General features: G+C 43.6%; 1 protein-coding gene across 33 annotated transcripts in view; it reads left to right on the top strand.

Moving 5' to 3' along the window:
* The first annotated feature begins 5,003 nt into the window (after positions 1-5,003).
* Positions 5,004-25,893, top strand: part of WASF3 (WASP family member 3) — a 159,395-nt gene continuing 138,505 nt past the window's right edge. For 18 of the 33 annotated variants that reach the window (XM_065581419.1, XM_005286678.5, XM_065581413.1 and 15 more), the window contains exon 1: positions 5,007-5,151. The gene's annotated coding sequence lies outside the window, so the exon portion shown is untranslated. Of the gene's footprint in view, positions 5,152-20,329; positions 20,393-24,703; positions 24,773-25,893 lie in introns of all 33 variants that reach the window. The other 15 variants (XM_065581416.1, XM_042842850.2, XM_065581406.1 and 12 more) reach the window with 6 other exon arrangements.

Here is a 25,893-nt window from a genome sequence, read left to right as displayed (position 1 = left end):
GGGATTGTTTAGTCTCCAGAAGAGAAGAATGAGGGGGGATTTGATAGCAGCCTTCAACTACCTGAAGGGGGGTTCCAAAGAGGATGGAGCTCGGCTGTTCTCAGTGGTGGCAGATGACAGAACAAGGAGCAATGGTCTCAAGTTGCAGTGGGGGAGGGTCAGGTTGGATATCAGGAAAAACTATTTCACTAGGAGGGTGGTGAAACACTGGAATACGTTACCTAGGGAGGTGGTGGAGTCTCCTTCCTTGGAGGTTTTTAAGGCCCGGCTTGACAAAGCCCTGGCTGGGATGATTTAGCTGGGAATTGGTCCTGCTTTGAGCAGGGGGTTGGACTAGATGACCTCTTGAGGTCCCTTCCAACTCTGATATTCTATGATTCTATGATTCTAATTTACTAGTTTCTCCATATTCCAGTAATTTGAGTGCATTAATGTGGAGAAGTAGTGAAGGAAAAATTGCAAATAAAATTACAGAATAGTCAGTGATCTCATACAAATTTGCCTTTTGCTTTCTTTAATATGGATATACTTATGAAAGCTAAGGAAAAACCAGCCTTGAAAACTAAATTCCTCTAATGCATATGTAGTAATCCATAATGTAGTAATGCATCTTATATTGTGTATTGCAAGTATCTTCTAGTTGTACTAAATCAATTACCCCAGTTAAGACATGGAGGCTTTTTTGTAGGGTGTGGCTGGAGGAAAAAGCAATTTATTTCAAATGCTGATTCAACACTGAACACTTCTGAGACATAATGATGTTCTATTAATAATAAGAGGCACTGTAATGATTATCAGGGGATTGTATCATTTGTGGTAAGATTGTTCGTTTATTTTAACATTACTCAGCAATGTTATACTTTCATGATACTGAAAATTGTTATCTATAAAAACTGTTTTTATGCCGCCTTCATAAGCTACAGCAGAGAATAGACTTCAGAAATGTAATTTAATATTATATTTTTGTGTGAAATACACAATTCAAGAAAGTGAGGGCCTCATAAGGCTGAGCTGAGTCAGTTATATTGCAAACAGCTTACTATGCACACTTCCTCAAATAGCTCTGTTAATATATCTAAATCCTGATGTCTAATATTCCTGCATTAGCAGTTCCAATTGAAGCCTGATCCTGCACCCACTGAGGCCAGGGGGAGTTTTACTATTGCTTTAATGAGATGGAGGGTCAAGCCCCTAGTCCTGGACATCTCTTTATAGCCCAGTCCGGCAGACATTAGTTTCAGAGGGTTTTCCTGAATTTAGGACTGAAGGATTTCACCCCAAAATAACAATACCTATAACTAGAACTGGTTGAATGATTCATTGCGAATAATTTATCCAGCAATTTTTGTCCCTTAATATAAAGCAAGTTATAAATGTAGGACAGATTAAATATAAGTGGCTTGGCAGCTTGCATTATTAGCAAATTCCAAGACCAGGTCAATGTTAAATGTTAAAACTGCTTCTGATTTCCACTTCTACAAACATTTAGAAATTATTGTAAAAAGCAAGTATTGATGTAACAGTGTCACTAAAGTATGAAAAGAAGAATGTGAGCCGAGAAGAAATCCAGGAGACTGGAAAGTGGATGGAATAAATATGCATTAATTTCTTGCTTCATGCAGAATACTTACAGTTTCTATTGCTGTAGCAGAGAAAAATTACTGGTAGTAATAGGTCCATTTAAAATAAATGTTTCTTAAACCCTAGAATCTCAATGCCACTATAAAATGTTACTGAACCAGTGCTAATGTACTAGTGTTTTAACAATGCTGAGTAATTTTCCAGCTGTCTTGTGATACTGTCTCTGAATAATTTTCTCTTTTGCTGTATGTGTGTTAGGGAAAGCAATCACCTTTTGAGCAAAACGATTTCTTCTCAAAACCTTCTGAGACCATCCTCTCTAAAGATTTTTGCCCCATTGGACCCTGATATTGAGGAAGAGGCCATCTCCTTCCCCCATGTAAGTGATGTTGCTTAATGACACCTACCCTTCTGTCTGTTTTGCCTCAGTGATTTTAAAGCTACCATCATCTGTACTGAAAAATATAAAAAGCCATACTGCTTATTGGTTTTTGTCCCATAACCTTGGAGAGTTAGAGCAATGGTTTCCAACTGCTGATTTCTAATACTATTGGTACTTCCAACTTTTCTGACCCTAGGTTCAACTTCCATATCTTAAGGCCCAATTCTGCTGTCTTTACACTGAGTAGAATCTTAATATCCAAGCCATCCTTCCAAAATTAATGGAAGCAGTTGCATAAGATATTATTTCATAATAAATATGGAAGAATCAAGGTCTTAGTGGTTTATATGGGGCCCAGCCCCTCTGCTGCCTGCTTCTCATGTAGTTGTGTGTGCTTTATCCTATATTGGAGAATGATGTGCTCCAAAGCCCAGTTTTGTACTCTGTTCCACTATGGAGCGAAGTATGTATAACTGAATGGGGATCTGGTGGACTCTAGATCAGAGGTTCTCAAACAGTGGTCTGTGAGCTCCATTCAGGTGGTCCGTGGATAGTTCCCTCTAAGGTGCAGCCACACACAAGAGAATGAAGGGCCACCCACCTAATTAGTGGAGCTGCGCAGGTGTGGCTCCACTAATTAGGTGCCTGAACCCTGAAGAAGACGCACATGTAAGGTGAGGTGGTGGCCTTGGGAGGAATAGGGGGGCAGTGGGGTGAGGTGGGGGAAATAGGAGGTAGGTGTGGGGGCAGTGGGGTGAAAAGTGGGGGTGGGGAAATTTGGGATGTGCAGGGCTGCAGCGGCCAGAGAAAGAGGTGACTTTCCCCAGCTCCAGAGCTGCGGCTGCCGGGGAGAGACCCCCATCCTTCCCAGCCCCAGCTCAGGGGCTGCTGTGGTGGAGGAGAGAGGGAAAGACCCCCCTCCTTCCCAGCCTGAGCTTGGGGGCTGCCACGGCGGGAGAGAGAGAGCACATCCATTGCATTAGAAAGGTAAGACTACTGATATTAAAATATGTTATGTGCTTTTATTTGTAGAACAAAAAAACTGTTATATTTTTTTAATATAGCGCTTTTATCCAAAGTGCTTTACAATAGTTAGCTAACAGTACAAACAACATTTGGAAAGATCATTAAGTATTCCACTGAGACCCTCAGCAATTTTCAAGTGGTCCGTGAAAAAAAAAGTTTGAGAACCACTGCTCTAGATGGTACAGATGAGGTTTCAGCTGAGTAAACTTGCAGTTGCCCGAAAAGATTGGGTACCTATTGACTTAAGATGTCTTTCATTAATCCTGGTTTCAGGGTAGTAGCCGTGTTAGTCTGTATCCGCAAAAAGAACAGGAGTACTTGTGGCACCTTAGAGACTAACAAATTTATTAGAGCATAAGCTTTCGTGGGCTACAGCCCACTTCTTCGGATGCATATAGAATGGAACATATATTGAAGAGATATAAATACACACATACAGAGAGCATGAACAGGTGGGAGTTGTCTTACCAACTCTGAGAGGCCAATTAAGTAAGAGAAAAAAACTTTTGAAGTGATAATCAAGATAGCCCAGTACAGACAGTTTGATAAGAAGTGTGAGAATACTTACAAGGGAAGATAGATTCAATGTTTGTAATGGCTCAGCCATTCCTAGTCCTTATTCAATCCTAAATTGATTGTATTTTCAGTGGTGATTATTTAATAAAGTGCCCTGAGCCATTAAAGTTCATTTGGCAGTTGCTTTTCCCCCTCTCCAAAATCTTACTCACATGATAGAGTCTGACTTAATTTTTTATAAAGGGCTTTGCACTGGGAAACAAAAGACCCAGTTACGGGACTAATTACAAAGGACAAAACCCCAGAAAAGAAGGAAATATTGTTCATACTGTGTCAGCAACTGCAGCTCTCACAATGCAACCAGCTGGCAGGGGAAGGGCCACAAGGTCTATGGACCCCCTGCAACTGTTCAAGGGGCCTTCCCAGCTCATTGGCTAGGGAATTGAGGGGGAGAGTATCTGCATGTGGAACCCTGGTAACTGGGAGGTTTTAGTAACTGGGATGGGATGCGGGATTCCAGGACTGGGTCTGTGGGGGAGACCTTGGAAATGGAGAGGAGGAGGCTGGGGGGGGCCCTGGTAAAGGGAGGGATTGGGGATCCCTAGAAGGGATTGTGCTGGAGGTACTGACGGGGGGGGTGGAGGGGAACAAGTGGTGGTATTTAAACGGGGATTGCAGGACAAAGGGCCCCAGTAACTGTGTGTATGGAGAGGAGGGGAGGGCAGGTGGCCCCTGGTGGAGGCGTGTAGTGTGTTTGTAGAGGAGGTAGGAACCCTGGTAACTGGGGAGGGTCCCTTGAAACTGTGTGTGGGGGAAAGTGGAAGTGGCTCTTGTAGCTGTGTGTGTGAGAGAGCTGGTAACTGTGGAGGTAGCCCCAGTAACGGGGGAGGGGAGAGGGAAGGAGAGAAGCGCTGGTAACTGTTTGTGTGTGTGTGGGCAAATAGTCCTGGCAACTTGGGGTTGGGGGCTGGTAACTTTGTGTGTGAGTGGGAGCAGCTCTGGCCACTGGGGGAGCAGGTAACTGTGTCTGTGGGGTGACTCTGGCCACTGGGGGGCTGCTAACTGTCCGGGGGGGGGCTGCTGTGTGTGTGGTGACGAGAGGTCCTGCTAACTGTGCGGAGGGGGGGTTGCTGTGTGTGTGGTGGCGAGAGGTCCTGCTAACTGTGCGGGGGGGGGGGTTGCTCTGTGTGTGTGTGTGTGTGGTGGTGAGAGGTCCTGGTAACTGTGCGGGGGGGCTGCTAACTGTGTGCGTGGGGAGAAGAACGGACTGTGCTGGGATCCCTTAGGGCCGCCCGCCTTTGTGCACGGTGGGGGGAACCGAGGGAAAGGAGTCCTCCTCCCCCTTCCCACGGGGTCCACTCCCCACGCAGGTCACTCAGGGCTCCCTGCTGAGGCCAGTTGAGTGACAGGCCGCCTCTCTCCCCCCGCCTCCGGCTTCCCCATTGGCCATCCGCGCACGCCAATCATTTTGTGTGCGCGCGAATTCTGAGTCCCATTGGTGGACCTTGCCCCGCCCCCTCGGCTTGTGGGTGAGTGGGCGTGTCTTGGGGCGGGCCGCCAGTGGTGGGGGTCTCGGACACGGGGCAAGCCGAGAGTAGTCGTACGCACGGCCGCTGTCTACGGAGGCGGATGAGGGGCGGCGCGAGGTGAGTGCGGGTGGCGCGCGCCCCGGCCGGGGGTGGGGGCCCGGCGACCCAGAACGCGCATCTTTCGCGGCGGGTACTGGGGGTTGTCCCGATCCCCCTCTTCCCCCCCCCCCCCCCCCCCCCCGTGAGCGACCAGCTGCCGCCGAGGTAGACTCCGCAAGGGGCGGCGGTTTGGTCCCGCCCCGCCTGCCCGGGGAGATAATCCCCCTCATCCCCCTGCCGGCCCCACACCCCTCCCTCCCTCCCGGAGCGGGTGGGGCTGTGAGGGGCGCCCCCGCCTCCCCCGAGGCCGGTGCTGCGGGTGCCCCGCCCGCTGAGGGGCGAGAGCTGTGGGGAGAGCGGAGCTGGATCCCGGGCTCCGGCTGAGGGAAAGGGGGACCCCGGCCAAACGCTTCGCTGCGCCCCGCGGTTCCAGAGTGCCCGTGAGCCCGCCCTGCGGACACCCCGCCAGGAAGGGCGGGGGGGGGGATAATAGTGTAACCCCCCCATCCCCCTCCGTCCCCATCCCGGCCACTCTCGCGCGCTGAACGACTCCCGCAGGCATCTGCCACACGCCGAGCCGGTGCCCCTCACTGCGGCCAGCGCTCGTGACTCTGCCCCCCGGGAGGTGCTGCCCATTGCCCGCTGGCTCCCCTCACACTCGTTATTTCTGAGTTCTGAAATAGGTTTTGTTTCCTAAAATGCGCATTTGAGATGTCCCTAAACTGCCTCTCCAGACTTCTCAAAAGCGACCTGTGGCTTTATCTGAGCAGTTAGTTTTTAGAAATCTGTTTCTTTTTTGTGTGGGAGGAAGTGTGGTTTAGTGGCTAGAGTACAAAAGGCTAGTTTGGCTTCTGATTTCTATCTCTACCACCAGCTTATTATATGTCTTTGGCTTATTTACTTAGCTCCTTTGAAGTTAGTGGCAATACTTAACAGGAATCTAATTTGTCCCTTAAAGGCACACGGATGTCTCTAAATCTAGGCAATTTAAAAAAAGTTTAAATATTCCTTCTGTCAGCTTTTGTGGTTTTGCAGTTGCATTTCCCTTTTAAAAATACTTTTCTCTTTGTGCCTTGCTGTGTGAAAGATCTATTCAAAAATCTAGGAGACAAATAGACCATGCAGGAGAGCTGTGAACTCAATATACCCAGTGTTGTCAAATGCAGAAGATAAACTGAAAAAATAGAGGAATACTTTTTCCTCTCATTTTTCACATATAGTAGTAGTAGTAGGTGTTAGTTGTAACAAAAGTAGTTTAAAAACTTTCACAGAAGTTGTGATTTAAAAAAAAAAGTTGAATGTTTATTTCTAAAAATAGCAGTGTGGACCTTGCGGCTGGCTCCTACTGAGACTTGGGGCTGGTCTATGCTACTGTGTAAGTAGATGTGATTTACATCACTTACGGGTGTGAAAGAGCCGCCCCGCCCCGAGTGCTGCAAGTTACATCCACTTAAGCGCTGTCCATACTGTTGCTATGTAGGTGGGAGGTGCTCTCCCACCAAGATGCTCTCCTGCTGACATAGCTTCCGCCTCTGCAGAGATGGAGTAATTATGCTGGTGGGAGAGGGCTGTCCTGTCAGCATAGCTAGTCTTCGCCAGATGTGCTGCAGCTGAGCAGTTGCATCGGTGCAGTTGGGCTGATGTAGCGTCGTAGTGTAGACTTGCCCTTAGACTAGCTACCTGAGCGCAGACCTCTGGGGTTGGGAGGGCTTGAGAGTCCAAGCTACCCCTGGAGCCAGAACATCCATGCTGCTATTTTTAGCATGGTATCTCAAGCCCCATTAGTGCAAGTTTGTCTACTGCACTGGGCAGCTTGATCCCACTGTAGTATAGACATATTCTCCGTGCCTCAGTTTCTTCATCTGTGAAATGTGGCTAGTACTTAACTACAACAATGTTGGACATAGCGATAAGATTTCTGGGTAGAAGTGTTGTGTAAGTATTTCAGTTCCACACTGAAAAATTATAGTTGATTTAATAAAATAGCCTTTTGATTACATTTTTCTTGTTCGTATGTTGCGTAAGGTTGGCTTCCAAATTATTGCATTGTGATTCCTCTGATTTTTTTTTTTTTTTTTTTTTAAACAATTTCATGATCCTGCAAGCTCTGAAGCACATGCATGAGATACTATGGATAAGGGCTGCTGTCAACAGGCCTGCTTCTCACGCACAATAGGATTGTCTACCCCAAAGATAGACTTTTCTGTGCAGGACGTGGCTTTCTTGTAGGGTGGTTCCAGAACTGCAGAATGAAATCATCCAGCATCTGAGACCCACCGCAAACTTTATTTACCACCTTCTGCTCCAAGTGCAAAGCACTCTTGCTCAACCTTGTCTTTATTAATATAAACACATGATACATGTAAACATGGTGTTCATTTATTAAATAATACAGAATCCTCACACAATTTTCCATTATGGGGAGAAAGAAGGAAGAACTGCATGTGACAGATGCTAGTCATGTTGCTTAATACATTTCTGGATGACACTCATGCTATGTTTAGGAGGACAGTGTAAGTACCTCAGTAGAAAAGACTTTTTTGAGGAGATTTTTGAAGGCGCTAATGGTAGTTAGGCACCTAATTGCCATTGACAGTCAGTGAGAGTTAGGTGCCTAACTGTTGCCTGTGTCTTTGAAAATCTTCCCTTTGACGTTCAGGGCTTCTGCTCTGAGACTTGATCTTGCTCCAATTTAAGTTAATGGGTGTAGGATAGTGTGTGTCCTGATTCCCTGAGCTACTGGTAGGGATTTAAAAAAAAGTTGTTTAGTGCATGCAGTCAGATCTCTGTGTTGGTTCTAAATCCTCCCACAGTATGCTTTCCCAAATCTCTCTCTCCAGCTTGTGGGAAGGGGTGGGCAAGAAGTGTTTTTGCAGTTCTTCTGGCTAGTACTCTGCTCTTGCAGTAGTGTCTCTGCTTGGTGTCTACGTACCACTGTGCTGTATGCTGAAACCAGGGCCGGCTCTGGCTTTTTTGCCACCCCAGGCAAAAAAGCCTCCCGCCGCCCCATCCTCTCCCCCCCCCCCCCCCCCAGTGCGGCAGGGGAGGGCGCTGAGCCCGGCCTCGGGCCCGCTCTCCCCGACCGGCCAGAGTGCCGGAGGGAGGGCGGCAAGTCCGCCGCGGCTCTGCTGGCGGCCGGAGCCCCGGGAGGAGGGCGGCGAGCCCTGCCGGGGCTCCACTCTCCCCGGCGGCCAGAGTGCCGGGGGGAGGGCGGCGAGCCCGCCGCGGCTCCGCTCTCCCCGGCGGCGAGCCCTGCCGGGGCTCCGCTCTCCCCGGCGGCCAGAGCGCTGGGGGGGAGGGCGGCGAGCCCTGCCGGGGCTCTGCTCTCCCCGGCGGCGAGCCCGCTGTAGCTCTGCTCTCCCCGGCGGCCGGAGTCGGAGTGCCGCGCCACCCCCCTCCAGGTGCCGCCCCAAGCACAAGCTTGGTGGGCTGGTGCCTGGAGCTGGCCCTGGCTGAAACAGGTTGCATAGTACTTCAGTTTCGTTTGTTTTTTAACAGGCTACATTAATCCATATTTCACAATATAGTGCCCGTCAAGTTTTTGAAAATGGTAGCACCACTGGTATGAACAGTGTGAACATAGTTCAATATCCTGTGCAGCCAATTCACAGCTATTGTAAGTGGTGAGTTATGCCACTTATGCCAGTAATATATTATATTTTGGGTGTTCAGCATGCTTTGCTACAATGATGTTGATCTCTGATCCTCTCAATGCCAGCAGGACATTCTTCATGAGAAGTAGGAAATCTGGAGCTCATTGTTTTAATTGATATTTCTGACATCTAGTAAGTAGTCTTAAGTTTAGGGATCTGGATACATTCTCTGTGTTTAGAGAGATCAGTACACCTCTACCCTGATATAACACTGTCCTCAGGAGCCAAAAAATCTTACTGTGTTATAGGTGAAACCGCATTATATCGAATTTGCTTTGATCCGGTGGAGTACGCAGCACTGCCCCAGTCCCAAAGCTTGTCAGTAAATCCTTAAGCTGACACACCATACTTAATTTTACCCATTTCACAAATCAGACTGGCTTTAAAATAAACTTAATGTTACTTGAACTTAGTATTTTTTATGTAGTCATACCTGGTAAAGGTCTAGATCAGGGATCGGCAACTTTTGACACGTGGCCTGCCAGAGTAAGCACCCTGGCTGGCTGTGCCGTGCTGGTTTGTTTACCTGCCGCATCCGCAGGTTTGGCCGATCGCGGCTCCCACTGGCCGTGGTTCGCCGCTCCAGGCCAATGGGGGTGGCGGGAAGTGGCGGCCAGCACGTCCCTCGGCCCGTGCCGCTTCCCAAAGCCCCCATTGGCCTGGAGTGGCAAACCGCAGCCGGTGGGAGCCACAATCGGCTGAACCTGTGGACATGGCAGGTAAACAAACCGGCCCGGCCTGCCAGGGTGCTTACCCTGGTGGGCCGTGTGCCAGAGGTTGCCTATCCCTGTTCTAGATTCAGCTTTTTTCAAAAATCTTTAATTTCTACTTCATGGAAGTTTTTAGTTTTCTCAATACTTTGGGGACTCGTCTTTACTGATATCTCCTATCTATCTAATCAGCTCCCACTCATTGTAATAGATGTGTGTAGTATCAGAATAAGGGTCTTGGAATAATTTGAATGTTTATATAGGGTTAAGAATAGCTGTGTTAAGTCCAGCAGCACTTCTAGGCAACACATATTGAAAACAATTTTCTTTCTGCATATTTATGATGGATTTTTATTGGACTTATTTGACTAGGCGTAACTTGGAAAAGTAACAATCTTTGATGTTTTAAATTTATATATTTTAAGGTGGCAAAATATTAAGGATTGCTTACTAAGTAACTATTTTAGGTCAAATCATTTAAGTTTTAGCACAATGACACACGTGAACTATTAAGCCTAAAACACAAGATATGTAATTTACATATTGCCAAAGTAATTGTTTTAAAAATGTAGTGGCTTTTTTGTGAGTACTGATAGTCTGTCATATGTATGGGAACAACTTTCTTTACAAGCCTGTGGAGGTTTTTGTGTTTGCTAGGATCTTAGTTCTACATTGAACTATCTGAAAGAACTTCAACAGAATGCGGATGCTTCAGAATGGGCTTTGTATGAAATGGGCTAAGCATTAGCTTCACATTTTGTCTTGGAGTTGGGCAGCATACAAATAGTTTCTTTATAGTTTGTAGATTAATACTGATTCTTCAGATATTTGGAGTTTTTTTTTTAACTTTTTAAATATGAGGTGACATCTGAAACAAATGCTGGTAATTGGGAGAGAGCGTGTATGTACAGATGCAGAAAGTATAATTGACATCTGTTCTGAGTTCATACTCTGCAGACATCACTGTTGATTTAAAAAAAAGTAAGGGCTAGTGGGGGTGGACAGGCTGGGGCAGGGTTGAATGGGAGTGGAGGCACAGGGCCACGGGGGAGGTAGTGCAGGGCCACATGGTGATGGTGTGTGTGTGTGTGTGTGCAGAGCTACATAGGGACGGGGTGACTGGGTGGGGGCACAGACACATGGGGACAAGGGCAGGGGGTATAGGGACAGGGGAGTGGCTGGGTGGGGTCACAGAGACACATGGGGATGGAGGAGGGGGTGGTGGAGGGACACATGGACGGGAGTGCAAGGACACATGGGGGGTGAAGGGACACATGGTCACAGGGGCAGATGTACCTGACTGAATGGGAAAGGCTAGGGGTCAGCCAGGGTCTGTATGGGTGTAGCTCCCTAACAAGTGCTTCTACTCCCCCCCCCCCCCCAAATGTTCCATACTTTTCTCACCCATACCCAACAACCTTCCAAGTTCACACCCAGGCTCCTTCCCAGCAATTTATTTCCCTCTCCCTCAGCTCCTCCATTACCCCTGATTTCCCCAAGCCTTTGTACTGCTTCTGAAGGGTACGGGAAATATGGTTCTGTATTGTAGTTTAAATGAATTATTATTCAGAGTTCTGTATTATTACGCCTAGTAAGGAATCTAAAAAGTGTCAAATGTCAAAAAACATTTCCTGAATCTTTTTTGTTGTCTGTATTGTTTCAAAATACCTGTCAGCAACTATGTCTGTAATAAATGACCAAAAATAATTGAAACTGGTGTTATTTTAACAAATAAAATATGCAGAATTTTGCAGAATTTTAAGTGTGCAGAATTTTTAATTTTTTTGTTTCAGAACTTTTAATTTTTTGGCGCAGAATTCCCTCAGGAGTAGATTATGTTAGCAAATGAGTGGTGACTTGGTGATATTCTCTAGTTGGTGTGGATGCATCAACTAGCAGACAAAAATTCAAAAACAGTCTGGGTTATGCTACTACAATAACTGCTTTTTCATTACTAATGTAACCAGTGTAGTAAGGCCAACTTTTTGTGATCTGTGTTACAGATCAAGTTGTGTATCTGACTTGAAGGCTGCTTCTTTTGTTTTGTTTTGTTCCACCTTACTGGTTACTTTATATAATGTTGCAAAACTTATTTCTCCTTTAGATCTTATAGGTTCCTGCTCTTTCCTGGAATGCATAAATGACACAAAACCCCATGTATCAAATCTGGATTTGTCAAAGTAATTTTTCCTCTCTGTCCACATCCAGATAGACACTTTGATATTATTTGGCAGTGACTGAAATATATAGAGAGAGTGCATACAAGTGCCTAATGTTTCACTTACTTTTAATTTTTTTGTATAAAGAATGAGTGTAATAAGAATTTCAAAAATGTTTACTTTCAGCTTATTGCCTTTAAAGAGAGATTATCAATTGAAAATGTAATTAATATTACGGAGGCGCACTCTCAGCTCTATAGTTAAGGTTCAGTTGAGTTTTGCACTCAAAGTAGGGGTTCAGTCACTTTGTGTGAAAAATAGTTTGCTCCCCAAAATTGCAGCAACCTACTCTTTGAATATAGAATGAGTTTTCTCAGAATGTAGAAGTAAACCTGTATAAGTTGCAGTTACTTTTTCAAAAATAAATCCTTTAAGAAATATAGCATCCTGAATCAGACTTTTTTTTTTTTTTTTTGGTGGTTTTCCCCCGAGTGATCCCAGCTTAGGTGATGTTTACACACAAATTGGCAGAACTAAATCTGCAATTGTGATTTATGTATATCAATGTTTGTGATCTCACAGCTTATGAAACTGATTTTTAAAATAGCTACATATTTTTCCCCCTTCATGGTATCATTATAGGGCAGAGTTGAGAATAGTTAGGTCAACCAAACAATCATTTCTAATATGTTTTGTGTGTGGACATATGCTCTTTTTTTTTTTTTTAAAAAGAGTAAAAACAATATTTTCAGCTGAGTCGTCTGTCCAGTTCTTGTTTTACAATTGCATTTTTTGTTTTTTAAAATGTTTTCTCTCCTCTGCTTGCTTATCGAAAGGATCCACATAAATGGGGAACTCCGTGGGAGTGTGCATGGAAAACAGTGGAAGTGATATCAAATGCACAACGTAAAGAAACTGAAAAATAGCTTTTCTCTAATCTTATTCATCTTGTATTCTTCTGTTACTTGTGGCTTCAGTGGGTAAAATATTTCAGACAATTGTAACTTATAATTTAATGGACTGCTAAACTTAAAGTTGTGTAAAGTAAAATGTTTCTATATTCTTTACAATATCTAGTTTTTTACTTTTCTACCTTGCAACTGTCTTCTTCAATCTGTTCTTCTTTGTATCTAGAAGTTATGAGTCATTGTTTAACAGCATTGTCATGTGTCTCTTGCCTGGCTCAGCTATGAGCACATGCAATACTCAAATTGCTCTTGGGCCATATACATTTCAAAATCATTTCATGTGGTTGTGCCACATTTTCATTTTCAGCTATTTAAACAAACTGCCCCACCCCTAAAAATTTCTGTTGACAAAGAAAGCAAGAAGAGGAGACTTGATGGATTGGATTTTTATTAATGGACTATAGGGCTTTATTTCACTGCATTGTTAGTCTGAGTTTGTATACTCGACTAGCTCGAGTGGAGTATTTCTAGTTTGATTAAGCGCAGCCACATTGGAAAGGGTAACTCGAGCCATCCTGGAGTTACTGAATGCACACTGTCCCAGTACTGACTTGAGTGGAGGTGCTTCCTTCCTGGTACCATATCCCTTGGTTTTGAAACATTGCACTGTTCCAAGCTGCTCCTTCCAGACTTCAGCGGTGTATTTAGGGGAAACTTTTTTTTGGTGTCCATTCTGGGCACATGGGTGGACGTGGTATTTGCCTGGCAACTTGTTAAAGTCCACATCTTCTGCTTGTGTTTGTGGTCTGCATTCTGGTTGGAAGCCACTGGAGACAGGTAATGCAGGCTTTTAGAGCTGTGCCATGTCCCTATTCCAGTGGTTCCCCAAACTTTTCAGGGTCATGCCCCTCCCCCTGGAGCCGGGGTTGGGAGTAGGATTGTGGCTCCAGAAGGGGCTGGCGGACGTGGACAGGAGTAAGGGGGCTGAGGCTGGGGCCACAGCCCCCTGGAGGTGGGGCCAGTGGCAGGGCCCTAGCTGGGAGCGGGGTGGCACTCCTTTCCCGCCCCTTATGGGGGCTGGCTCAAGCCCTGCTGTGCCCCCCGAACGTTCCATTTTGTGGACCTCTGCCCTATTCAGACTAGTAGTTTTGGACTAAGAACAGCAGTGGACCCAGAATTTCCACGTGAGGAAAGGCACCTTCTTGGAACTGTGCAATGAGCTTTTCCCAGCCATTTGGTGCCAGGACATGCAGGTCAGTTCAGAAGCTTTTCCCATCTGGAAGTTGACTATCTCAGACAGTTACAAGTCAATGACTAATCACTTTGGTACTGGCAAGTAAACAGTCTGTGCTGTGGTGATAGAGAGGTCTGCAAGACAGAAATAACTGGTTCACCAATGGGTAGTTAAGATTACTAATATCTCTGACATCTAGTAGCAGGCTTTGAATGCATGGTCTTTCTGACCTGTGCTGGAGCCATTGATGGCACATGCCCATTATTTGCCCTCCATCCCCTCTTACTCTCATCTCCTTTCCCTTCCCCCCAAGGGTGCCTATGATTGTCAACTGCAAAGGGTACAACTCCATTGTTTTGCAGGTTTTGATGGACTACAGAGGGCTATTCAGTATAATTTTGTGGGGTTCATGGCAAAGTGCATGATACCAGGGTATTCTGAAGATCAGGCCTTTTTGAATTGGGACGAACGGGAATGTACAATTAAAATGGATGTCAGTGGGGTGTCTGTGCCCACTGTTTTTTGAGAGATCCAGTCTGCTCTCTACTGCCTTGGCTCATTAAGCTGTACCTTGATATGAGAGCACCTGGCAGAAGAAGGTTCAGTCACACCCTGTGCAGTATGATTGTAGCCGACTGAATGCCAGATGGTGCTGACTACAGAACTGGTTGACTGCAGTGGCGTCTATAATGCCATTCATGTCAATGGGAGTAGGTTGTGTTCTGGGTGGGCTTACTTTGGAGGGGATACGTTGGCCCAGTCTGGGGAGATAATTGTGCTTCTTTACAGACTTCCTGCAAGCAGCCAGACTGTGCTCTAACTGGTGTTAGATGTAGGCTTGGAGGGAGAAATGGAGGAATGGGAAAATTACATGGATATAGAGCAGTAATCTGCTCAGTGTACCTATATAGGAAAACAACCTGTGCATGTATTGTGAAGATGATTGTGCAATAAAGTATCTGTTGTGAAGTTCCTCTCCCTCTTTGTTGCTGTCCAAGTAGTCTTTCAAAGGGATTGAACAAAGAGAATGTAATCAAAGTGAATAATATTAGCAGTGCAGCTGTCTTAACAAGGTGCTATGCACATAAACGTGGTAGCTGCAAGGCGTACAGTACAGTGTCACATGCATGGGAAGTGCATATGGTTAGGGTACCTATCATCACTCCACTGTGCCTGCAAGAGGTGGAGTGCGTCGGGTAAAGCTGCTCCTGGTCATTTCCATCTAGGGGCTGGTTAACCACCTCACCCAGAAGTAACTGGCTGCAGGTCATGATAGCCTGGAGGGGAGTTCATAACAGCAGGTGGTATGTTGTTATGGTACTTGCTGATCATGATGCCCAGCATGCACCTCACACTGCTGCGGACAGTCCTGCTGTCTCATGGCACAGTCATGGGCAATGTACTTGGCCACCCTCCCACCCTCTGCAGCATCCTCTCAGCTTCAGCCAGGGACTGCCATTCCTGCTCCAGCATGTCTTTCAGAAGCTTGAACTTTCTGCCAAAGTGCCTGGATTTTTATTAATGGAATATAGGGCTTTACTACACTGCTCCTTCCAGACTTCAGCGGTGTATTTAGGGGAAACTTTTTTTTTGTCCATTCTGAGCACATGGGAGGATGTGGTATTCACCTGGGAACTTATTAAAGTCCTTTTCCTGCTGCTTCTGATGTTCTGGACTGTGGACTGATGGTCCAGTGGCCTTCTGGGGGCTGGGTTGCACTTGGGCAATATGTGCCTATAAAGCACACCGATACTACATAACTTTTCTGCCTAAGGTTAAAAAAAAAAAGGAAAAATTTCTTCTCTTTAACTTTTTTCCGCATCAGAGCAATGCAAAAGTTGCAACTTCTGTCTCAAGGGCATGTAATTCCTTCCATAACTGAAATTCTCCACTTTGTAGCTGGTGGATTCCAAGGTTCCTGTCCATCCTAACAAAGGCAAGTGTTTTACATTTATTAACCCAGCCCCCCCCCATTCCCTACCAAAAAAGGGCTTAAAGAGCATGAGGGAGGCCTGGAATACCAGAACAATACTAGTGATGCTCCTAACATTATTTCATGCTGTGATGGCATTGGAAGATATTTATTTGCTTGAGTTTCTTCAGTGGAAATAAGGGGAGGAGAGAAGTTTCCCTCCTGAGGCCTGGAATAACCATCCACCTGTGTCCTGGACCTGCTCTGTCATCTCTTGTCTGAGGAGCAAATTAATGACTGGCAGGGAATGGTGAGCTACAAGGGAGGATGTGGAAAATTTACTGTGCCTAGAAACTTCAAAGACCATTTGGAAACCCTCTTCATAGATTGATAGATTCTAAGCCCAGAAGGGACCATTGTTATCATCCAGTCTGACCTGTATAGCACAGGACATAGGACTTCCCCCAAATAATTCCTAGAGTATATCTTTTAGAAAAAATATGCAATCTTGATTTAAAATTGTTAATGATGGAGAATCTGCCACAGTAAATTATTCCAATGGCTAATTATTCATTGTTAAATTCAGTCTGGAAATAAGGTGTAAATGTATCTAGCTTAAATTGTCAGCCTTTGGTCATGTTATACCTTTTCTCTGTTAGATTGAAGAGCCCGTTATCAAATATTTATTCCCCATGTAGATATTAAACTTCTCTTTGTTAAGCTAAACAAATTGTGCTCCTTGAGTCTCATTATCATGTTTTCTGATCCTTTAATCATTCCTGTGGCTCCTCTCTGAACCCTCTTCAACTTACCAACATCTGTCTTGAATTGTGGGCTCCAGAACTGGATGTGGTATTCCAGCACCAGTGCCAAATACAGAGGTAAAATAACCTCTCTACTCCTACTCGAGGTTCCCCTGTTGATGCATCCAAGGATTGCAGTAGCCCTTTTGGTCACAGTAGGAGCTCATGTTCAGCTGTTTATCCACCACAACCACCAAATCTTTTTCAGTGTCAGTGCTTGCCAGGATAGAGTCACCCCCCCCCCCCAATGTACGTATGGCCTGTGTTCTTTGTTCCCAGAAGCATACATTTACACTTGGCTGCATTGAAATGCATATTTTTTGCTTGCACCCAGTTTACCAGTCTAGATCACTCTGAATCAGTTCTCTTCATCCAGCTCTTTTAAAACTCTCTTGGATGCAAGTTATCTGATCTGCTGATTTTAAAAATTTCTAACTTTAGTAGCTTCTGTTTAACTTCTACTCCTGAGGGAATTCTGTGCCAAAAAATAACACCCCTCCCACCGAATCTGCACACAATATTTTAAAATTTTACATATTTTATTTGTCGATTAAATGCGGAGGCTCCAGCATGGCAGTGGGGAGCATAGGCTACTGGCTACATGGAGGTGGAGAGATCACCCTGCAGCCCTCTTCTCCCCCTGGAACACGGACCCTAATGCACCACAAGGTCTGGGTTTGCTCAGAAACACGTGGGGCCCTGCCCCTCCACACCAAGCACACCAAGATAGTAAGCAAGAGGGACAGTCTTACCCGTATGCCCAGCTCCGGCTCCCAATCCATGTGTGGGGCAAGCAGGCTCAGCCTGGCAGGATCCAAGTGTGGAGGAGCTTAGCGTGGGTGTGTGTGGGGGTATCCAGGTGTGGGGTGAGAGGGTTCTGAGTGGGGAAATCTGGGTGCAGATGGCTCTGTGGGGTGTCTGGGTGCAGGACGGTTGAGGCTCTGTGGGGAGCATCTGGGTATGGGGGGGGTCTGGATGCATAGTGGTTGGGCAGATGAGGGAGCAGCTCTCCATACAGTGACCCCTCCCCTGCGGCAGAGGAAAAATGGGGGCAGGAAGCTGGGAGAGATTGGAGCTTCCTGCCGCCGGGAGGTTTCTGGGGGTTGGAATGGGTCTGATTTGGCCCCAGCCACTCCTTGCAGTCCTGTCCTGTCCTCCCCAAGCCGGGACTAGCAGCTGAGCCTAGCACAGGGTAGAAACCATTGGCAGGGACATCCCCAGCCTCCCTGCATTGATTTACCTCTCCACCGGCTGCTCCGGGCTCCCGAAATGACACATCTGTGCTGCTGGGGAGGGGTGCGTGAACGCTCTTGCGACTTCCCTGTTGTTTTCTGCGGGGAAGCAAAGAAATCTGCAGGGGACATGAATTCTGCACATACACAGTGGCGTAGAATTCCCCCAGGAGTGATCTTCCAGAGATACTAGTGGAATGGAAAGAGTGTGATCACCATATGATGAGACTATATCATCTGTTTTTGTTTCCCCAAATACAGAACAGAAATATTTATTGAACACTTCTGCCTTTCCTGCATCGTTGTTGATAATTCTGCCATTTCCTGCTAGTAGTAGACCAATACTGTTGTCAGGATTCTTTTTGTTCCTAATATATGGAAAAAAACCCTCCTTATTGTCTTTAACTCTGCTGGCTGTAGAGTTCTCCTTGTGTCCCGTGGTTCCTCTTTTTATTTTCTACAATTCCTAACTTCTGATTTATGTTCATTACTTGCAACTTCCTTTTTCTTCCATGTGTTTTTTATATACACCTCTACCCCGATATAACGCTGTCCTCAGGAGCCAAAAAATCTTACTGTGTGAAACTGGGTGAAACTGCGTTATATTGAACTTGCTTTGATCCGCCGGAGCGCTCAGCCCCGCCTCCACCGGAGCGCTGCTTTACCGCGTTCTATCCAAATTCGTGTTATATCTGGTTGAGTTATATCGGGGTAGAGGTGTATATATAAAAAACCCCACACATGTATGTATATATAATTTGGTTTTTAGAGTTGCCTTCATGTCCCCTCTAAACCAAGTTGGTTTTTAATCAGCATAGCCTTCTTCCTTGATTGTGGCTTTTTGGGCATCTGGTAAGGTGTTTGTAAATGATTGCCAATTATCATTCACATTTTTCTGATTAAATTCTTTTTCGCAGCTGATTTAGCTTGTAATTGTTTTCAGCTTAGTGAAATTGACCCTATTAAAGCTCCAAGTATATATATTATTGGACTTTATTCTTCTTCCACATTATAAATGTGATCAAGTCATAGTCACTTGTACTTAAACTAGCATTAACTTTTAGATCTGTAATCAGTTCTTCCTTTGTCTGTTAGGACAAGGTCTAATATAGAATTCCTCTGTGTTGGCTGCCAGAGTTATTGAGTTAGGTAATTGTCATCTATAATGTTTGGAAATTCCAAGGACGTTTTTACACTGGCAGCATGAGATGTCCAGCATATGTCAGTCAAATTGAAGTCCCCCATGATCATGCATTCCCCCTCCCCCCTCTTACACATTGTAGACAGGTGTGTGAGGAAGACGTCATCCTGTTCTGCTCCATCATTCCACTTATGTGGAGTAAAGCTTGGGCCAGCATAAACAGGCTGCTAAACTAAATGCAGGAGCATCCATCCAGTAGAGGTATGCCAACTAACAGCACAAAACCAGCTATCATATTTAGCAACCTAATTGACAGTTTTGTCAGAGAATCCAGTATTGCTCTTGCTTATTTAGTTGCATCTGAAATACTATTATAAAATCTTTGGGGCAGGAACTTCAGTTTTATTTTATTTTATTTTTTTAAATTATCTAAAATATCTTGCATGTTGTAATAATACCCATGAAAAAGAGGATTTTTTTAAAAATAAAATTATTACTTCATTCATTTCCATCCTAAAGACTTCACTGAGTGTACTTAGGGTCTGTATCTCCTGCACAAGTCTGCCTTCAAGGAGCCCTGTGGTCCTTTCTCAGCAGTCTGGCCTTTCTGCTCAATAAGCTGGCCTGCTGCCATAGCAGGATCTGCAATCTTCAGGAGGTTTTGTGACAGAGATGGTAATGGGCATGTTTTGCTGTTTTGGATTTATAATTCTATCCTCTTTTATGGCATAGAGAAATCTTAACTAAAATTCCATATTTGGGTTAATTTAAATGTTTCATGGTATTACTACTTATGCAAAAAAGCTTCAAATTAACCAGGTATTTTGTCTTTTATTACTAAGGATACCTAGTTCTTATATAGTGCTTTGCAGCAGTAGTTCTCAAAGCACTTTAGTTAACTAATCTGTCTATAGTTTTTGAGCAGTGAATTTGTTGCAAGAAATATTTGTGGATGAAGTGGAGTGTTTTGAAATGTTGACTTCTTTACTTTGTGGTGATTTTACTTAAAAAATGCACAGAAATTAAAAGTTTGATGGGCTTATTTCAATTTTTATTGGGATTACTACCCCACCTTGCTGAAAACAGATGGTGGTGATGGTGAATTAAAAACATCTTACGGTGGTGGTGGTTTTTGTTTATGTTGCTTTTGGCAGCTGAAAAGCCCTGATACAATCCCTTCTCCCCCTGTGTCCTACAACTTAAAATGAAGCTGTTAATTTCTCTTTGTGTGTGTGTGTGTGGTATCTGTCTCTTCTTTTCACGTGGGTTTTGTGGGGGGGGGTTTTTTTTTTTTGGTTCCTCACACCTCAGTCTTTCTCTTTTTTTCCCTAGTTTTTCTGAACTGTTTTACTTCACTTTTCAACCTACTTCTTTCTCCCCTATGCCCCCCATGCTGTGCAAAAAGCCATCATGACACCCTTCTGTTTTATGTGGTTTCCTCTAGACTATTTGACACACTGTGGGGATTTTTGGTCTGCTGGAAATGCTTACTGGAGAGCAATGCAAGGTATGTTCTTACCCCCCCTCCCCCAATTGATCCCAAAAGATGCTCGATGCAAATCTTAAAAATGAGGGAAAGGGGTGTAAAACATGGGATACTATGCCAAATGCAACTGCCCTCCTCCTCATTACTCTCTGAGTTTAGTAAGCTGCCTGCTGTCATATTTCACAAAACCATAGAATGTTATTTTTGGCAAGAACCTCAGAAAGAGCGTTCGTCCTTCTTAACAGTTGTTGTTTTGAAAACAAGCATATGTCTGGCATCACCATGTATTTGTAAAAGGGGAAAAAAGTGATCTATTTTCAAAACATCTAGCGTAATCGTGTTTTCTGCGGAATCAAGTGTTAAATGTTTTGGAAGCTTAATCTTGATGTCGTCGTGCTGGTTGTCAAGGTTGAAATGACGAGCATGGTTACCTGTTACCCTTGTAAATGCTCATCTGTATCTGTCAAGAGTTGTCTTACAAGGAGTTATTGTGTGTGCCTGTCCAGAGGACAATCAGCCTGTAGTAATTTTCAAAGCTAAATTTAAATGTTAAGGCTCTAACTTAAGTCAAGCTTTACTTGTCTATGTGATTATTGGAATTGTGATGTTGCATTGAAAACTTTTTTTTTTTTTAAGTACACTATAAATTTAGGGCTTGTCTACACTGTCCCACAGTTCAGACTATGGTGGTGTGAATAGTAGTATGCACCAAAGTGCTGCATTAACTCCCCCCGCATGGATGCTGAGGGCATAAACTAAAAGATTCCTACTTCGTTACATAATCCTGTTTGAAGAGGTTCACCCAGTGGAGTTACAGCTCGGCACTTTGGTACGCACCACTATTCTTGCATCCTATAGTCTGAACTGTGGGGTAGTGTGAACATAGCCTTGGGGTCTGATTCTCTCCCCCCCTTCCTCCGCGCCCCCCCCCCCCCGAGATTTTGAGTATCCACAAATCCTGTTACTTTAATTGGAGCTGTGGTTGCTTAACACCTCTGAAATTTAGACCCATACTGAATTTTATTGATAGTATTTAGAAATAATACAATAATGGAACCAATAGTGAGTGCATGCCTGAAGGATAATGACACTATTAGCAATGAACAGCTTGGGTTTCTAATGTCAATCAGTTATTTTTCTTGTCTAATTACTAAATCAATAGATGAATGGAGCATATTAGTAAAGCACTGAGTAATGACTCAAAAATCCAAGGAAATGAATTAAATTTGCATTGAATATGGATATTGTCACATGGATTGAAAATTACCTGGAGAACTGTAAATTGAAAGGTTTCAGAGTAGCAGCCGTGTTAGTCTGTATCCGCAAAAAGAAGAACAGGTGCCACAAGTCCTCCTGTTCTTCTTTTTGTAAATTGAAAGCTATTGTAAACTGAAATGTATCAAGTCTGAGGAATTTATTTAAGATGCCTATCATGCTGGTATTTAAATGGTGCTCCAGTGATTTAGAAGCCATATTATCAAATGGGAGGAATTTGGAATGGTCTTGTGACGAAAAAAAATTGACATAGTTGGCATTACTGAAACCTGATGGGAGAATGCCTGTGCTTTTAACATCCTGACCTACTTAGCAAGGATAGAGTTGGTAAAAGGACAGTGGATGGTGATCTGTTTGAAAGCTACCATAATCTGTTAGTTATCAATAACTTGGAAGCACAGGATCTTATGGCTCAGTATTCTAACTGATAAAGCCAGGGGATCTCTTGTAGGCCACTAAAATCAGAATGGACAACAGGGCAAATGGCTCCTTAAGTATCAGTCTGTAAGACACAGAAAGAAAAATTGTGTTTATCATGTGGGACTTCAACTTGAGTGACTAATAAAGGTGAGCTGAGCACTAATCTAAAATTAGTGGTTGCCTAGGAGCTAGCGATCATGCTGTGATTATATTTTTCTTTCAAACAGAATACAGTCCCAAACAGTAATTTTTATATATATATATATATATATATATATATAAAAATATATATATATAAAAATATATATATAGGGTGCTGTAAAAAGCCAATGTAAATCAAGTCTTCAAATCTAGGTTGGATTAATTTCTTAGGACACAGTTACTGTGGTCAATGCATGAATCACTTCATGTAGTTCTAAGCTTGTGTTTTGCAGGAGGTCAGACTAGATGGTCATAATGGTCCCTTCAGGTTTTAAAAAAGTTAAATCTATGAATCTTCTGTACACCGCTTCTCCACGCTGTGCTATGGAGGGGAATTTGTGATCAACAGACAATGAAAACTATCATTGAGAGCTTAACATACAAGAGCTGCATGGCAACATTAAATGGAAAGGTCACGTCTACTAGAAAGTAGCGAAGTTCTGCTGAAGCATGGATTTTTAAGTCTAGCAGGGCTTCCTTCACATGCTAACATTTTTACAAAATCAAATTTGCTGTGACTGACGTACACGTAAAGACTCAACGCAGTCTATATGAGTGGTGTACAGAGTAGCTTTAGTTTTTCAAATGAGAAAAACGCTATGGCATTTCTTACAGGGTTTTAGGAACCATCAATTACTATCTCAAAATATGATTTGAAACTTGTTTTCCAGATGCCAGACTATTCTGAATCAAAGGTTAAATGCGGACATTCATCACCTATGTTGCAGTTCTTCAGCTGCAACAGCACATCCTTATAAAAATTTCTCCATAAATCCCTGCTGTAGAAATCCAAATAATCTAGACATTGTAAAGTTGTCAGGCTACACAAATATTTTTCAGATTTACATGGATTATATTCTAATACAGTTCTAGCCTAAAAAGTCCTTTAAAATTGATATCTTGGGCTTCCATATTTTTTCTCATTTTTTTTTGTTTTTGTTTCAAATGTGCTTACTTGACTTTTTTTTTTTTTTTTTTTTTTTTTTACACTGCAAGTCCTGCAGTCTCGTCCTGGGTTCTGGGGATATTTCTGCACTGGAATAAAAGACCTGCAACATGGCTGCAGCTGGGATGGGTCAACTGACTTGGGCTTAATTGCTGTGTAGATGTTTAGGCTTGGGCTGAAGCCCAGGCTCTGGGACCCTACTGCCTTGCTAGGTCCCAGAGCTCAGGATCCAGCCTGTGCCCAAATGTCTACACAATGGTTTTACAGCCCCACAGCCCGACCCCTGTGTGCCGGAGTCAGCTGACCTGGGCCAGCTGCAGGTGTTTATCATGTAGACATACCCTGAGAGTCAAGCTAGATAGGTTCTTTCCTGTGCTTCATCACTGGTAACAAAGAGTCGGTATTCCAAATCCCTAAATACTTATGTAACCCAGTTGCCCAGAGGAAACAGCGAGCTTTTACAGGTGAGAGCTTTTATTTAATGAAAGCAAACCTCCGCACCCGAAAAACCTCAACAAAAACCCCACTATTCCCTCTTGTTGCAAAGAAAACGTTCCAAATGTGAACTGAGTGTAACTGATGAATTGCTGTCTTTGTCAGTCTGTAGGTAGCTTCAGAGCCTCAGCAGTTACTTGGAGCTTTCCCATACAACAGCAGAGTAAAAATTAACCAGTGTATGTCAGTGTTCACTCATGCTCTTCAAAAGCATGTGGATAGTACTGAACCTGAAAAAGATGGTCTACTTTACTTTGTGGCTGGTTGGCTAAACTATAAACAGCAGAGGCAGACACTGGGAAAAGGACTTGAAAATGGAGGTTGAGTGGAAGGGTAGCTAACAGATAAATTTGCAGCAGTCAGAAAGCTGAGGGAGGGGCAGAATAATGGAGATATATCTCTATCACCGCAGCCAGGAGGTTGGGAGAGGGGCATAATAGCACATGTACAGTTGCAGAACCAGGAGATTCTGGTTGAGTTGTGGTGGGAACCAAGATCTGGAAAAACTGAATTGTAACATACTTGTTAAGGAAGTTGGGTTTTTTCTTCTCTCATGAAAAAATAGACTTGATCAGCAGACTAATTTTTTTTCTAAAATATTGATCTCCTACTTAGTCATTGCCTGGAAAATTAATTTGTAAAATGCTACATTTAGAAGTACTTAGTTGCTATAGGATGGGTATTTTGAGCACTTAAAAATACTGGTAATGTAATGAAACATGCTGAAGTAGCAAAAACAAAATGATGAAAAATTTATAGTGGAGTTGCTCCTGCCAAAATGGGACAAGCGGGGCTGGAGGTAACACCATGATGAAATCTTGTTTGATATTTGTGCTTTGCCCTTTATATTTTGTCTGAATTTCAAATGTCCCCAGTTTGCCATGGGCATATGTTGAATGTAAATTTCAGATGGTCCCAGCCTGGGGGTGGGGTGGGGGGTAGGATCACACTGCCAATTAGTGTGTTAATTTAAAATGTTACCCGCTTAAAATCAGGACAGCTCAATCTTTCTATGGGACACAGAACACTGGCTAATAAAACAGGCTTCTCCTGGTGAGACCAGGGTAAGTAACCATATTATTTAGTAGCATTTTTCTCCTGAGTTAGTAAATACTGCATGGAAACTGATATGTGACTGAGTGAGTGCTTCTCAGGATGATCAGTGTCCTAGAAATAGGGAATAAGCACCCCAAACGAACTTTTCAGCAATGCTGAATATATACAGTATTTAAATAATGGCTGTAAATAAAATATATTAATACAAAATATAGTTTATTCACTTTCAAAATAAATCACAAAACAAAAACTAAAGAATAAAAACCTGGCAGTACTGCAACATCAGGGTTAAGGAATCAATCAGAAGTGAGGAAATTCAGAAATAAGATTGAAAGTCTGACCTTAAATTTTCCCTTTTCTACTTCTGCTGCAAGCTATAGTGATTATATCATATATTAGCATTTATCAAACAGGGTGAAAAACTTGCAGATGACACAGTTTTTAGGGTAATCAAATTTAGAGAGGATTGTGAGGAATTTAAGAAACTAATAAAACTGAGTGATTGGGCAGCAGACTACAGTGAATTCATTTTATCTATGAAGTACAAGATAATGCAATGAATAATCTGAGCTACTTATACACACTGGGTTCCAAATTAACTTTGACACCAAAGTCTTTTCCATGAGTAGGTAACGTGGATAGCAGAAAAACCTTTGCTCAATTCACATTATTTATACAGGAATATTTTGTATCACCAGTGAAAGAAAATATTGAAAATTATATTAGTGTGACATCTGCAAGCCTGAAGAGTATGCCTATTTGCCATGGTGAAAAATACCTGTGGTGCAAGGTGCTTTCTGTCCTCCAAGACGGTCTGTGTAACTTATTTCAATAAAACAGTTTTGTGTACAGTATTAAATTGCAGCATTTTTCTAATACTGTTCTTATACCATCCCTATTTAGGCTTAGTGTTCAACTACATCTTTACACATTAGATATTCATGGTCCTTACAACCGTTGCACATGTTAAAAAAGTAAAACTGTTCAGATAACTACTTTTGGAGAGAGGAAATGACTTCACCTGTGTTAACACCATACACTGTTATAACAAAGTTTGAAAGTAAAATTTAGTTTTCTCTAATTGCCCTGCTTATTTACTTTTGCATTTGATTCTGCTGGATAATGAAAC

The sequence above is a fragment of the Chrysemys picta genome, chromosome 1, assembly GCF_011386835.1.
Source record: "Chrysemys picta bellii isolate R12L10 chromosome 1, ASM1138683v2, whole genome shotgun sequence".
Taxonomy (NCBI): domain Eukaryota; kingdom Metazoa; phylum Chordata; order Testudines; family Emydidae; genus Chrysemys; species Chrysemys picta.
Note: the sequence above shows the minus strand (reverse complement) of the source record. Positions and strands in the feature narration are given on the sequence as shown.